Consider the following 14309-nt stretch of genomic DNA (forward strand, 5'->3'; position numbering starts at 1 on the left):
GGTTTTGATATTTTATATTAAAATAAAAAAAAAATATTAAAGAATATAAAAAACATGCGTTTTATTACATTAAATAGAATATATTCAATAATATAGGAGCATTAATGAAACGCATACATAAGCATAGATCTAATAAAATATAAAATACATGATATAAGTGCAACTAGTTGATATTAAATAAACGCTTTTTGGATTCAAAACCTATTGCTTCTAAGTGGCTCATCTCAAACAAAAATTATGTACTTTTAATGCGCATCAGTAAGTGATTTCGGATTATAGTCTCCCCTACAAAATTGCTTCCAGGCAAGCAGTATTTTTTGCTGGGAATCTAATAAATCAACAATTGGATGAAAGTGCTAAATTTTTAAAGATCACTTGCATGCCCATCAGATATAAATGCATACATATTAAAAATATACACATGGACATAAAAGGTAGAAAATTTATATTATGTAATGTATGTATGTATGTATGTATGTAGGTAGTTATGTATATGTATGTTTATGTATGTATGTATGTATGTATGTATGTATGTTTATGTATGTATGTATGTATGTATGTATGTATGTATGTATGTATGTATGTTGTATTCTGTATGTATGTCTGTATGTATGTATGTGTTTATGTATGTAGTATGTATGTATTTGTATGTGTCTGTATGTATGTTGTTTTGTTTGTTGTCTGTCTGTATGTATGTATGTATGTTGTGTATGTCTGTATGTCTTCTGTATGTCGTCTGTTGTATGTTGTATGTCTGTCTGTTTGTCTGTCTGTTCTTGTATGTCTGTATGTCGGTTGTTCTGTCTGTCTGTCTGTCTGTTGTCTGTCTGTCTGTCTGTCTGTGTCGTATGTCTGTATCTGTTATGTCTGTCTGTCTGTCTGTCTGTTTTGTCTGTCTGTTGTACTTCTGTTCGTCTGTCTGTCTGTCTGTCTGTCTGTCTGTCTGTCCTGTCTGTTTCTGTCTGTCTGTATGTCTGTCTGTCTGTCTGTCTGTCTGTCTGTCTGTCTGTCTGTCTGTCTGTCTGTCTTTCGTCTGTCTGTCTGTCTGTCTGTCTGTGTCTGTCTGTCTGTCTGTCTGTCTGTCTGTCTTCTGTCTGTCTGTCTGTCTGTCTGTCTGTCTGTCTGTCTGTCGTCTGTCTGTCTGTCTGTCTTCTTGTCTGTCTGTCTGTCTGTCTGTCTGTTGTCTGTCTGCTTCTGTCTGTCTGTCTGTCTGTCTGTCGTCTGTCTGTCTGTCTGTCTGTCTGTCTGTCTGTCTGTCTGTCTGTATGTCTTTGTCGTCTGTCTGTCTGTCTGTCTGTCTGTCTGTCTGTCTGTCGTCTGTCTGTCTGTCTGTCTGTCTGTCTGTCTGTCTGTCTGTCTGTCTGTCTGTCTGTCTGTCTGTCTGTCTGTCTGTCCTGTCTGTCTTCTGTCTGTTGTCTGTCTGTCTGTCTGTCTGTCTGTCTGTCGTCTGTCTGTCTGTCTGTCTGTCTGTCTGTCTGTCTGGCTGTCTGTCTGTCTGTCTGTCTGTCTGTCTGTTCTGTCTGTCTGTCTGTCTGTCTGTCTGTCTGTCTGTCTGTCTGTCTGTCTGTTCTGTTCTGTTTATGTATGTATGTATGTATGTATTAAGCTACTTTTTATTAAAACTCATATAATTATCTAATTTTTAGATAACTTGACAACATTTTTGTTTCCGTAGTGAGGGTACTAACATTTATGCATATTTGGAACAAATTTTGATTAGGTTCATGAAGCACTTTATGAGAAGTAGCACTTCCCATATTAATTAAATACAAAAATTCGTTTATCTAGAAATTATTAGAGGTAGAATCTTAAAATTAATATAAAGTGAACATTTAGAAGTAAAATGTGCGGACATTCATTTGGAGTTCTTGGAACCTTTCATATGAATTAAATACAAAAATTTGTATATCTGAGAAACTATTAGAGCTAAAATCCTTAAATTTTGCAACTCTGACATGTGAATATTGGAATCTAGAATTTTGCACAAAGAATTTTCACATTCATGTGAACATGGGAGGTACCATACCCCTATTGTGGACTATCAAAAGGGGCTATGGTACCTCCCATATAGATTAAAATAAAAATTCGTATAACTGGGAAACTAACAGAACTAGAATCTTCAAAAATCATAAAGTGCGGTTTTTATTTATACTGTTTTAGGATAGCAAAGCACCTGTATGCCTGGAAGGAATTATAGGCTACTTTTAATTTTGAAATTTTAAGTGGGCGAGTTGCCACGCCCACATCCAAAATAAGAACTAGAAATTGCATATCTCAGAAACTGCAACAGTTACAGTCCTCAAATTTTTCATGGACAACTTTGATATACATATGAACACAGGGGAAGAAATGGTCGGCCTAGCTATAGTGGGCGTGGCACCTCCCATATAAAAAATTTTAAACTAGTATATCTGAGAAAATGTAACAATTAGAGTCCTCCAAATCCATGAATATTTAGGACAAACAAGTTAGAGTGCTATATTCGGCTATGCCGAATCTTAAATACCCTACACCAGCAAGCTATTTTTTATTAAAACCCATTTAACTATCAAATTTTAAGATAACTTGACCAATTTTTTTTTATTAATGGGCCCACTGTTGCCAGATTTGACGATTTATCGTCATTTTGACGATTTTCAGTGTCAAAAATAGCCTGTTGACGATTTGACGATTTTACCTCTAAATTTGCCGATTTTTTAATAAAGGATTTTTATACAAATTTTCGTGTGATCTCAAGGACAAGTTTACATGTTTCGGAACAATTAAAGAATTTTGGCATATGTATATTATGTTTTTGCACATTCAACCAAGGCTCTGGAAACGTTGCTAGATATTCCACCCATTGAAACATATTTAAGATATGAGGCGGTGCTTACAGCCGAACGGTTCTTTACTTTTGGCGAACTGGCCAAAAGCGGTTATAGGAAACGTCATCAATGTATACTGGACACATTGAAAGGTTATACACAATCATCGGACGTGCCTGATCGCATACCAGACACAGAATATGTCGAGAACTTTGAAACGCTGATCCCAGATAGAATATCTTGGTCAAGAGGAACATTAGAGCAAATACCAGTAAGAACCCGTTGTTACACGGATGGCTCTAAATTTGGGGACAAAGTGGAAAAGAAATATACCACCGTTTACATTATCATAACACAAGCTTCCAGGAAGAAGTCCGAACAATAACGGAATGTGTAAATTGGATTAAAATAAATATGGCGCCCACAGGTCTTAATATATTTACCGACAGCCAGAGGGCAATTAGGGCGATATTACGTGATATAATTTAATCTAAGACCGTATTGGATTGTAAGAAAGCTTTAACTGAATATTTTCCCAAAAGGTAAAGTTTATATGATATGGGTACCAGGTCACTCGGGAGTAGTCGGAAACGAAAGGGCGAATGTAATAGCTTTAAAGGGAAGGGAGCTCAAGGTAGTTAACCTGACGAACGCAAAACCGTTCGCGCCAACAAAAGCTGAATTAACAAGTAAGAGTGTTATATTCGGCTATGCCGAATATAACACAAAAGTATAAAATACAAAAAAGTATAAAATAACAAAAAGTTAAAGCTTCATTAATATTCGGTTTTATAAAAACTTACAACTTATCATCTTAAAATATGACTTAAAAAAAAAACTAATATCTGGTAGGATATCCATTATTTTTTATTACTTCATGTAGTCGAATTGGCATATTAGAAATATTTTTTTTTAAATAATCTAAGCTGATTTTGCCCCATTCTTCTTGTAGCCTTTTTTTGAGCTCGTTTTTAGAAGAAATTGGACTTGTACGGATCTGATGATCTAAATGATTCCATACATTTTCAATGGGATTCATGTCGGGAGATTGGGCTGGCGTTTCAATCACTTTTGGGCAGTTATAAAGTAAGTTTAGGATCGTTGTCCTGATATAATTTAAAGGTTGACGAAATTCCCATTTTTTCAGCTGATTGCTTTAAATTGTCCTTCAAAATGGTTAAGTATAGATCCTTATTCATGGTACTATCAATAAAAACTAGATTTCCAACTCCTTTTGACGATATACATCCCCAAACCATCACATGTCCTCCTCCGTGTTTTACTGTTAGAGTAATGTTTTTTTCTTTCAGCTCCTCATTCGGTTTACGCCATACCATTGTTCTTCCGTCACTTCCAAATATATTAAATTTGCTCTCATCAAGAAATATAACGTCGTCCCACCAACTTACATCCTTTTTAATATGTTCCTTAGCAAATTTAAGTCGGTAGTTTCTATTTTTAATATTTACATATGGCTTTTTACGGGCAACTGGTCCATTATACCCTTGCTTTTTAATGGTTCGACGAATTGTTGCTTCGGAAACTGCCTTTTTTAATTCCTCCTTCACCTCAGTAACAATTTTAGGAGCACTTAAGCGCGGATTTGCCTTGATTTTTCTCACAATTAGACGCTCTTCCATATCTGTCAACTTTTTCGGTTGGCCAGTTTGTTTTTTAAAATGAATACGTCCTTCGTTTTTATATCTTCGAACAATATCACCGACAGTATTTGGCTTCATATTTAATATTTCAGCTATACTTTTATAGGTTTTTCCATTTTCGTAATGAAAAATCACCAAATTCCTCTTCTCCAATGAAGTATTTTTTATTTCAAATCATATTTTTTTATTTCAAATTTCAGAACATAAAAACCGCAAACATAAAACCGAATATTAATGACAGTCACTGTATATACTCGTATTTTTAGGCCAGTTATAAGCGTTAAAGTAATTTTCTGAAGGGGACCTTATATAGGGGGGTAGGGTCAATTATGGTTCGATCCTCATAAAATTTGATAGACAGAATTTGGTTCGTATTAAATTTATTTGTGTCGAATTTCATCGCTACACTCGTATTTTTAAGCCATTAATGAGCGTTGCAGTCATTTTCTGAAGGGGATCTTATATGGGGGGTAGGGTCAATCATGGACCGATCCTCATAAAATTTTTTAGATAGATTTTGACTCGTATGAAACTTACTTATGTCGAATTTCATCTATATACTGGTAGTTTTAAGCCAGTAATGAGCGTTAAAGTCATTTTCTGAAGGGGACCTTATATGGGGGGTAGGGTCAATTATGGACCGATCCTCATAAAATTTTGCATAGTGATTTTGGATCATAGGAAACTCACTTATGTCGAATTTCATCGCTATATTCGTATTTTTAAACAAGTTATGACTGTTTAAGCTGCTTTTCTAGGGGCTATCCGAAAACGTGGACCGATATTGCCCATTTTCAATACCAAACAAACCTTACCTATAAGAAATATTTGTGTGAAATTTCAACCCTCTAGCTCTTTCCATTCGGACTCTATCGTGCTTTCAACAGACAGACAGACGGACGGACAGACATGGCTAGATTGTCTTAGAATTTAATGAGGACCCAGAATATATATACTTTTGTGGGTCTATGACCAATATTTCGATGTGTTACAAACGGAATGACAAAATCAATATACCCTTTTTTGATGGTGGGTATAAAAATATGGATGACAGAATCCCATAAGGCCTGTAGAAATAGAACCACAAAGATCCTATGGGGTGACCCTGATGAGAGCAAGACGAGAAATCTCCTCAAAATTAGCAAATATGAGGTTAGTATGATTGTACGTATTCTGAGTGGATACAAAGAATTACAAGCACATCTATACAAAATTGGAAGTGCGGATTCAGACGAATGTAGAGCATGTGGAGAGAACAGTGAAACTCTGGAGAATTTTCTTTGCCACTGTCAGGCATTCGTCGAAATTAGATCCAAGTATCTTGGAAGTGATGTTATTCCGGAAATAACATTCCTGACTAACACTGATTGGAAAATTCTTAGGCATTTCGTCCAGGAAACTGAGTTTCTGAACATTGAAATATAATACATTCAGTGAACAATATTTTTTCATGAAAAGGAGCACACAACAGGCCCGATAGTGGCCTAGGTGTATTTATTCGGATTTGATGTAGTAAACACCCTTCAGTCAACCTAACCCATAAGGCATAATTATACATGATTTGATATTAATAGCATATTTAAGGCATATTCGAGTAATTTTTAAATCATATTATTTAGTTTACAAGAACTCAATATAAGGTATATAATTGTCAAATTAAGCAGATAATGACAACTAAAATCAATCGAAATTGATAAAAATGTCTCGATAGTTACTAATGAATAAAAGATTAGTAGAAATGCCATCTAATAAGTTTATTACCTATAACAAATAGTTTTGACGATTTAATGACGATTTCCAAAAATCAATTGACGATTTTGACGATTATTTCCTCGAAATTTGACGATTTTGCAACCAAATCATCTGACAACTATGAATGGGCCTGTTGCAAACATTTTAATATTACGATTCATCTATACACAAACATACTCATGCCGAATTTTATCTGGATATAATCTTATCGTAAATGGCAGCTATGACCAATTGTGGACCGACTGAGATCTTCGTTGGTATGATTTCTATGCATATTATATTTATATATAAAATGTTGTGCTGATACCGATATATTTTTGGGAGTTATTAACGATAAACTAATTTCCGGGAATATATACCTTTGTATGGGGGCTATGGGAAATATTGGATCAATTATTATGAGTTTGAACATACTTGATCCCTGGCACAAAAAAATAATGTGTGCCAAAATTCATCGAAATATCTTTGGTAGTTTGTGAGAAAATTACTTAAGAATTGGGAAAAAACTTTATTTTTTTCGAGGTAGTCTGAAATTTTTTCTCATAACTTTTTATGTCGTGAACCGATTTTACTAATTTTCAATACCAAACTGTACCGGATAATAAAGAATATTTTGGGTGAATTTCGTTCATTTATATTGCTTCGTTTTAACGTGACCGTGTTTTACGCAGACAGACAGAAGAAGGCGGACAGACGGATAGCTAAATCGACTCAGATTTTCATAAGGATCAAGAACATATATATACTTTGTTGGGTTTCAGATGAATATTTCTTAGTGTTACTCACGGAATGACAAAGTTATTTATACCCTCTATCACCACTGATGGTGGTGGAGGGTACAAAAATAGGGGGCGAGACACCTCCCATAAGAATTAAAAAAATCGTTTATCTGGGAAACAGTTAGAGCTAGAATATTCAAATTTTGCACAAAGAACTTTAACATCCACGTGATCATGTGGGGGAAAACGGGCGGACATTAATTAGGGGGTCTTGGCCAATTTTTTATACCCTCCACTACCATTAGTGGTGATAGAGGGTATATATAAGTTTGTCATTCCGTGTGTAACACCAAAAATATTCATCTGAAATACATATATACCGCTCTGTTTTAACTTAAGTAATTTTCACAAAAACTGTGCAATATAACTCCATGAAAATCATCACACATTTGTATCTATACAAGAGATTTATTGCTGTTGAAAATTGGCGGAATCGGTCATCAATTTCATATACCTCCCATACAAATGTACATATTCCCGGAAAATTAGTTTATTGTTAATAACTTCCGTTTGAATGTCGAAATCTTCACAAAATTTTACAAGTTAAAGTTCTATATCAGTAGAAATCATCCAGAGAAAAAAATTTCTGGATCGGTCCATAATTGGTCATAACAATACAAGGTCCCCTTCAGAAAATCATTTAAACGTACATAACTCATTTTCAAATATTGATATCAATTCAAAATTTGGTACACATATTACCTTTGTATACTGAAAAATTATTTCAATATTTTTTCACGATGGGTCTATATTTGGTCATAGCTACCATACAAAGTCTCTTCCACTTAAACGCACATAACTCATTTCTTTAATAAAATATCCATACAAAATTTGGAAAAAATATTGCTATTTATGTGTATACAGATATATATATTACTGTAAACTTTTATCCAATTGATCCGCAATTTTTCATAGCTTCCATACAAGGTCCCCTTCAGAAAACACTTAAACGCACATAACTCATTACGAAATAACGATATCCATACAAAATATTACTTTTGTACTCAGAAATTTTATTTTAAAATTTTTTCATTATCGGTCCTAATTTGGTCAAAGCTCCCATACAAGGTCCTCTCTCGAAAATCACTTAAACGCAAATATTGCTTTTATATACAGAAATGTTACTGTAAATTTTTTTCCCGATCGGTCCACATAGCTCCCATACAAGGTACATTTCAGAAAAACACATACAACTTTGACACAAATATTACTTTTACACAATGGAATGATATCCATATAAAATTTGGCATAATAATGCTTTTATTTCCAGAAATGTTACTGAGAATATCTTTTTCCGTTCGGACCGTATTAAGTCATAGCTCCCATACAAGATACCCTTACGAAAATCACTTAAATGTACATTAATCATATACATAGATACAGAAATTAGAAATTTTGCTTTTGTTACTGTGAAATATTTTTACGATCGGTCTATAATTGGTCATAGCTTCCATACAAGGTCTTCTTCCGAAAATCTCTTAAACACACATTACTTATTACCAGGGCAAGGATTTGTATGCAAATGCATGTTTGTAGTCAGTAACAAAAAATAACTTTTAAGTAGTTTTCTTTTTGAATCAAAGAATCAAAATGGCATCGATATGTTGTTGCATATTTTGTATAAATGCATAATTTGCTTTAAAATGTATATATTTTGTATATTTTTTACATATTTATAGCATATTTTGTACATACATAAATTGTAAACAGTAAAAAAATTTCTATCTAAACTCCTTTGGACAATTTTTCCAGGGCCAATAGGGGAAAAGTTACACTCATTTGAAAAAAAAAAAACATGTAATTTACTTAAATACGACAAAAGAAAAAATAGTGTTAATAAATAAATTTCACAAGGAAATATTTTTTGGTGCATATGTTCCACATTTTTAATGCATATTCCCCCATTTTATAGTGCATGAAAATCCTTGCCTTGCTTATTACCAAATAACTATATACATAGATACAGAATTTGACTGAATATAGCTTTTATATACACAAATGTTACTGTAAGAACTTTTACGATCGGTCTATAATTGGTCATAGCTCCCATACTATGCCCCTTCCCGCAAACTACTTTAAAAGTATTTAACTAGTTACATTACCTTCAGTAAAATTTGTTTAGTACATATAAACAATTTGTGTATAACAATATATTTTAATTTCCATAATTCTTTCACACAAACGCTTACATGCAAATTATTAAATATTGTAACAAATTGTGGGTGTTTTCTATTAAAAATATGAGAAAACTTTCATATTTCCACAAGTATTGGATCAATTAAAAGTAGCTGGTGGAGGGTATTTAAGATTCGGCTCAGTTAGAGTGCTATATTCGGCTGAGACGAATCTTATTTTTTAATTTCGTTTGACATAGTTTTAAAATGTTTACAAATATTGTATGCAATTGAACAGAATTTGAACAGGGGTTTCATGAAACAAGTCGAATAAACTTGCACAAATGGGAAACTTAAGAGTTTAAATATTTATTTCTTTAATAAACATGAATTTTTATTTTCTTATATTCACAAAAAATGATTATATAAGATTTTCTTTATAAGCACATTGTGGTATATAAAAAAATTTATAATCACTTTAACGATATAGCCCTCAACTTCTGTGCAATTAAGGGTTGTGACTATAAGCGAAAAGTACGGTATGTACATACATATTAATATTATTTTTTGTATACACGAAAAATGTTGTACATTGTACGAAATGCTTCGTGGTTTCGCACCAGGAAATTCTTTCGTAATATATACGAAATTGTACGAAATATTTTAATAAAATGCAAAATAATTTTATATAATTTTAGAAAAAAAAAATTTGTTCATTTTACGATTTTTTTTAAGACATAAATATTTTAGTTCTTTTAAAATAATATTGTAAATTTAGAAAAAGACTGCGAATTAAAAAAAAAACAAATTTTTTATGATTTTTAAAAAAACATAAAAAATTTTACAGGAAATTAGCTGCCTAATTAAATTTTAAATTACGTTTAATTTAACTCCCTTAAAATTACGAAAATAAAAAAAAATCGTAACAAAATAATTTTTTTGTGAAATCAAAAATAATTCTTGTATATTACTAAATAATCGTGTTACGAAAATAATCGTTACTTTCGTTAAATATTACATGCCTTAACAAAATTATTTTTGTAAAAGAAAACAAAGTTTCTTAATATATATGAAAAAAGATATTACGACAGGTTTTCGTACTTTCGTAAAATTAGAAAAGGGGTTGATTAAACAATATTTCGTATTATACACGAAATTTTCGTATATATTACGAAAAAAGTAGTTACGAAAATTTTTTTCGTAAAGTTAAGCATGGATTATTTTCAGTGTGGGAGCTGGGGGACCGCGTCTAATAGTTCATAGTATGATTCTTGGATACTGAGTTATGGTAAATTTGTTCACAATTGCAGCATAACCAACGTATTTTTGAACATTAAAATGATTTTCGAGGAGCTTTCCGATTTTTATTGGGTCTAGATGGCTTTATGGATTGATCATATGTAACAAATTTAATCGAATTATTTTAATCATTGAAATTATTTACAAGATATAAAAACTATTCAGATATTAGAAAATGCATATCTTCTAGGACGTTTCCCCTCATAATTTAGAAAAGCAACTCAAGAAATAAATGTATCGTAAAACTTTGAATAGTGTTGTAACACCCTATTACATTTTAGGGGACGAAATACCTTAATAAATTAGCCACACTGAAAATAATCCATGCCTAATATACACGAAAAATGTTGTACATTGTACGAAATGCTTCGTGGTTTCGCACCACGATATTCTTTCGTAATATATACGAAATTGTACGAAATATTTTAGTAAAATGCAAAATAATTTTATATAATTTTAGAAAAAAAGTTTGTTCATTTTACGATTTTTTTAAAGACATAAATATTTTAGTTCTTTTAAAATAATTATTGTAAATTTAGAAAAAGATTGCAAATTAAAAAAAAAACAAATTTTTTATGTTTTTTAAAAAAACATAAAAAATTTTACAGGAAATTAGCTGCCTAATTAAAAATTACGTTTAATTTAACTCCCTTAAAATTACGAAAATAACAAAAAAAAAAAATCGTAACAAAATAATTTTTGTGTGAAATCAAAAATAATTCTTGTATATTACTAAATAATCTTGTTACGAAAAAATTCGCTACTTTCGTTAAATATTACATGCCTTAACGAAATTATTTTTGTAAAAGAAAACAAAGTTTCTTAATATATACGAAAAAAGATATTACGAAAGGTTTTCGTACTTTCGTAAAATTAGAAAAGGGGTTGATTAAACAATATTTCGTATTATACAAGAAATGTTCGTATATATTACGAAAAAAGTAGTTACGAAATTTTTTTTCGTAAAGTTAAGCATGGATTATTTTCAGTGCATACATTTCTCCAAAAAAAAACTTATATATGATTTTATAAAAATTTTAGGTTTTAAACGATTTTGGTAGGTTTTTGACAAAGATTTGATAGGATTAAAATTTGGTCAGTGGCAACGCCTCTTCACATAACATCAGAAAAAACTCTACTCGTCAAAAAATATGATCACAGCCTTAAATTGTTAACCGCATATCAGACTGGCAATGACATGGAATGTAGTTTGCTTAAATAAATTTGATATTTTCACAAATTTAGGAAGAATGTTGGAAAAGATTAGGAAAAATTTATATAAACCAGTTTTATTTACAAACGGGTCCAAATTTACCTTCTTAAATTCAGGCAGTATATGCGAGACATTTTAATACACGTAAAAAGTATAGACGGGCCATCATACGGCCGTCTATACTTTTTTACCACACCATGATTATTAGGGATATAACTATTGACATTCTTTACAAATATGCAAGTTGGCATATCATAGTCGAATAGAGTATTAAAAACTATGAGAAACTACATTATTATTTTTTCGCGGTTGGTTAAAAAGTTCACGCACCAAATGTCTGTCCGTCTGTTTTTTATAATCAGTTTTTTGAAGGCTCCATAAGTCTTCGGAATCCAAATCTTAGATAATTAATTTAAATAAGCTTTGAGGTGTTTAGTTGTTTAAAACCCGTAAAATCGGTCCATAAGAATCGGAGATATGGTCAAAACAAATATGACCAACAAATAATTTTTTATGGACTTTTTGATTTAGGGATGTAAAATAGTATATTTGCGAAAAATCAAAAAGTTCGGAGATATAGGCAATGATGAGTCGCGATGTGACAAAAATATACTTCTAGGTAGAAATTCTAAAAAACTTAAAAAAAAATTGGTTTATATTAGAAATTGGGTTTAGTGTGTGATGTTTTTGATTCCAAATGACCTAAAAAAATTATTTTCAATAATTATACAACATTGGCCATCTCGTGGTGGTATGCCAAAAATTTCGCCGAATTAGTTATTCCCTAATGATTATATTTCACAAATGATAAATTTTCTACAAAAAACTTTATGATGAATTTTACATTAACTCCAATGCATTTAAGCCTATCTAAAAAAGGCTTAATATGGGAGTTAAGGTCCCCAATATAGTGGTTAAGGGTATAAAAATATTTACATCAGAGCATTGCAGTACAAAGATCGAAGGAATACTTAACTTATGTATATCCAATAGAATGAGTTAATAAATTAAAATTTAATAATCTCTTCTTCTAAATAAACAAAGTAGTAGTGCTTTTGAATGGCTGAATAAGTATACATATGTACATACATATGTACATATGTAGTATGTATGGCCGCAAAATGTCCTTTTAAGTTGCGACGTGTAGATTGATTACATGCTTCTGGGATGGATGTTATAGTTTTTGATTGGCTATTATGCGTTACATATATCACCAAAAAAGCATCATACCATGAGAGTGATCGGGTATTTAGCAGCTTTTGTTTTATTTATATTGTATTTTTATATTGTATTTTTTAAATTACACCATAACAAACCTTCGCAAAAATGAAAAAACATACCCTTTTTAATGTTTTTCCACTACTATCGGATATAACTTTTAATATTCGCCATTAACAGAAATATTTTTTTTTGTTTGTGTATATTTTTGATTTGTATGTTAATTTTTAATTAATTATTTGTTTTAAAATAACTTTAGAATTTGAATAAAAATTTTATATTGTGATATTTTACAATATAAAACTTTGTAACAGTTTTTTAACAGTGCGCACGTTAAAGTATAAAAATCGACCCGATGGTTTTTTTATGTAGCGGCCGTTTGTGTGTTGTCGTATAAACTTGTCGTACTAATGTCCAGTCTAGCAGGTGTAATTGTGGAGGCTAGCAATATCTAGCGAGTGACCAAACTAAAACAAATAAAACCTTTATTTAGGGTGAGAAAACACCAGTTAGTGGTGGGTTGGCTAAATTAGTTAGTAGGGTGGTTTTTTGTGTGAATATGATATATGTATGAAATAAAAATTATAATTTATCCAATGTAAAGCAATGTCTCTGATATAAAAAATGTATGTATTTATAGGGATAAACTTGCCTAAATAGGATAATGAAACTTTTTAGAGTGTTCTCAAATCACGTACTAAAATTTTTAAAATTTTATATAAATAAGTTTAGAGTCCCAGCAAAAATTTGTCAAATTAATCTCATTATTTCAAATATAATAATTTGTTCCTATAATGATGTAAATATGTATTTATATATATCATTACCTGCAAGAATTATGTAATTATTTGCCAGTAATAAAATTAATAAAACTACAAATATTTAAGCTGAGTGTTTTATTTTGCGTTTTAATATTATAAAAAACTAGTTGCGTGTACCCGGCGTTGTCCGGGTTTCTTCAAAAAGTAAAGATAATATTTTTCTATCTGTAATGACTTTTTTTTGAAATATATCAATATTTATCTTATAACGATAAAATAGTTATTTTATTTTTCTGCCTTTTTTTAATCCTAGAAATTAGAAATTGAAAATGAGCTTAAATAAGGAAATTTGTAGAAAAATTTAAAAAACTTTTTTTTGAGAAAAGTCATGAAATCAGCATTTTCAATCACTGGTAGGGAACTAAGGACACTTTCAAATGATTTGTTTTATTTTTTCCATGTGCAGTAGATTTAAATAACTGTTCAGTTTAAATTACCTCACACCGTACTTTGAATTGTAGTACCCCTGGTGTAAAGAGGCAAAAGTCTTCGGAGAATACTATTAATTTCAAAAATACGTACTATTAACTGTATAAAATTTCAAGCGATTTTTTTTGCTGTTTGAAAAAGTACATGCAATTGAAGAAACTCTGAAGCGATTATGAAAAATTCTGCACAAAATCATGAAAAATTTGGGCTCATTGA

General features: G+C 31.1%; 1 protein-coding gene across 1 annotated transcript in view; it reads right to left on the bottom strand.

The window, feature by feature from the left end:
- LOC119601029 (forkhead box protein O) overlaps window positions 1-13193 on the bottom strand; it is a 54313-nt gene extending 41120 nt beyond the window's left edge. Inside the window, exon 1 of the mRNA XM_037951687.1 lies at window positions 12966-13193. The gene's annotated coding sequence lies outside the window, so the exon portion shown is untranslated. The remainder of the gene's footprint in view (window positions 1-12965) is intronic.
- Window positions 13194-14309: the final 1116 nt, after the last annotated feature.

The sequence above is a fragment of the Lucilia sericata genome, unplaced genomic scaffold, assembly GCF_015586225.1.
Source record: "Lucilia sericata isolate MDLA Ls3-8-SP2 unplaced genomic scaffold, ASM1558622v1 Contig000136F_arrow, whole genome shotgun sequence".
In the NCBI taxonomy this organism is placed as follows: Eukaryota; Metazoa; Arthropoda; class Insecta; order Diptera; family Calliphoridae; genus Lucilia; species Lucilia sericata.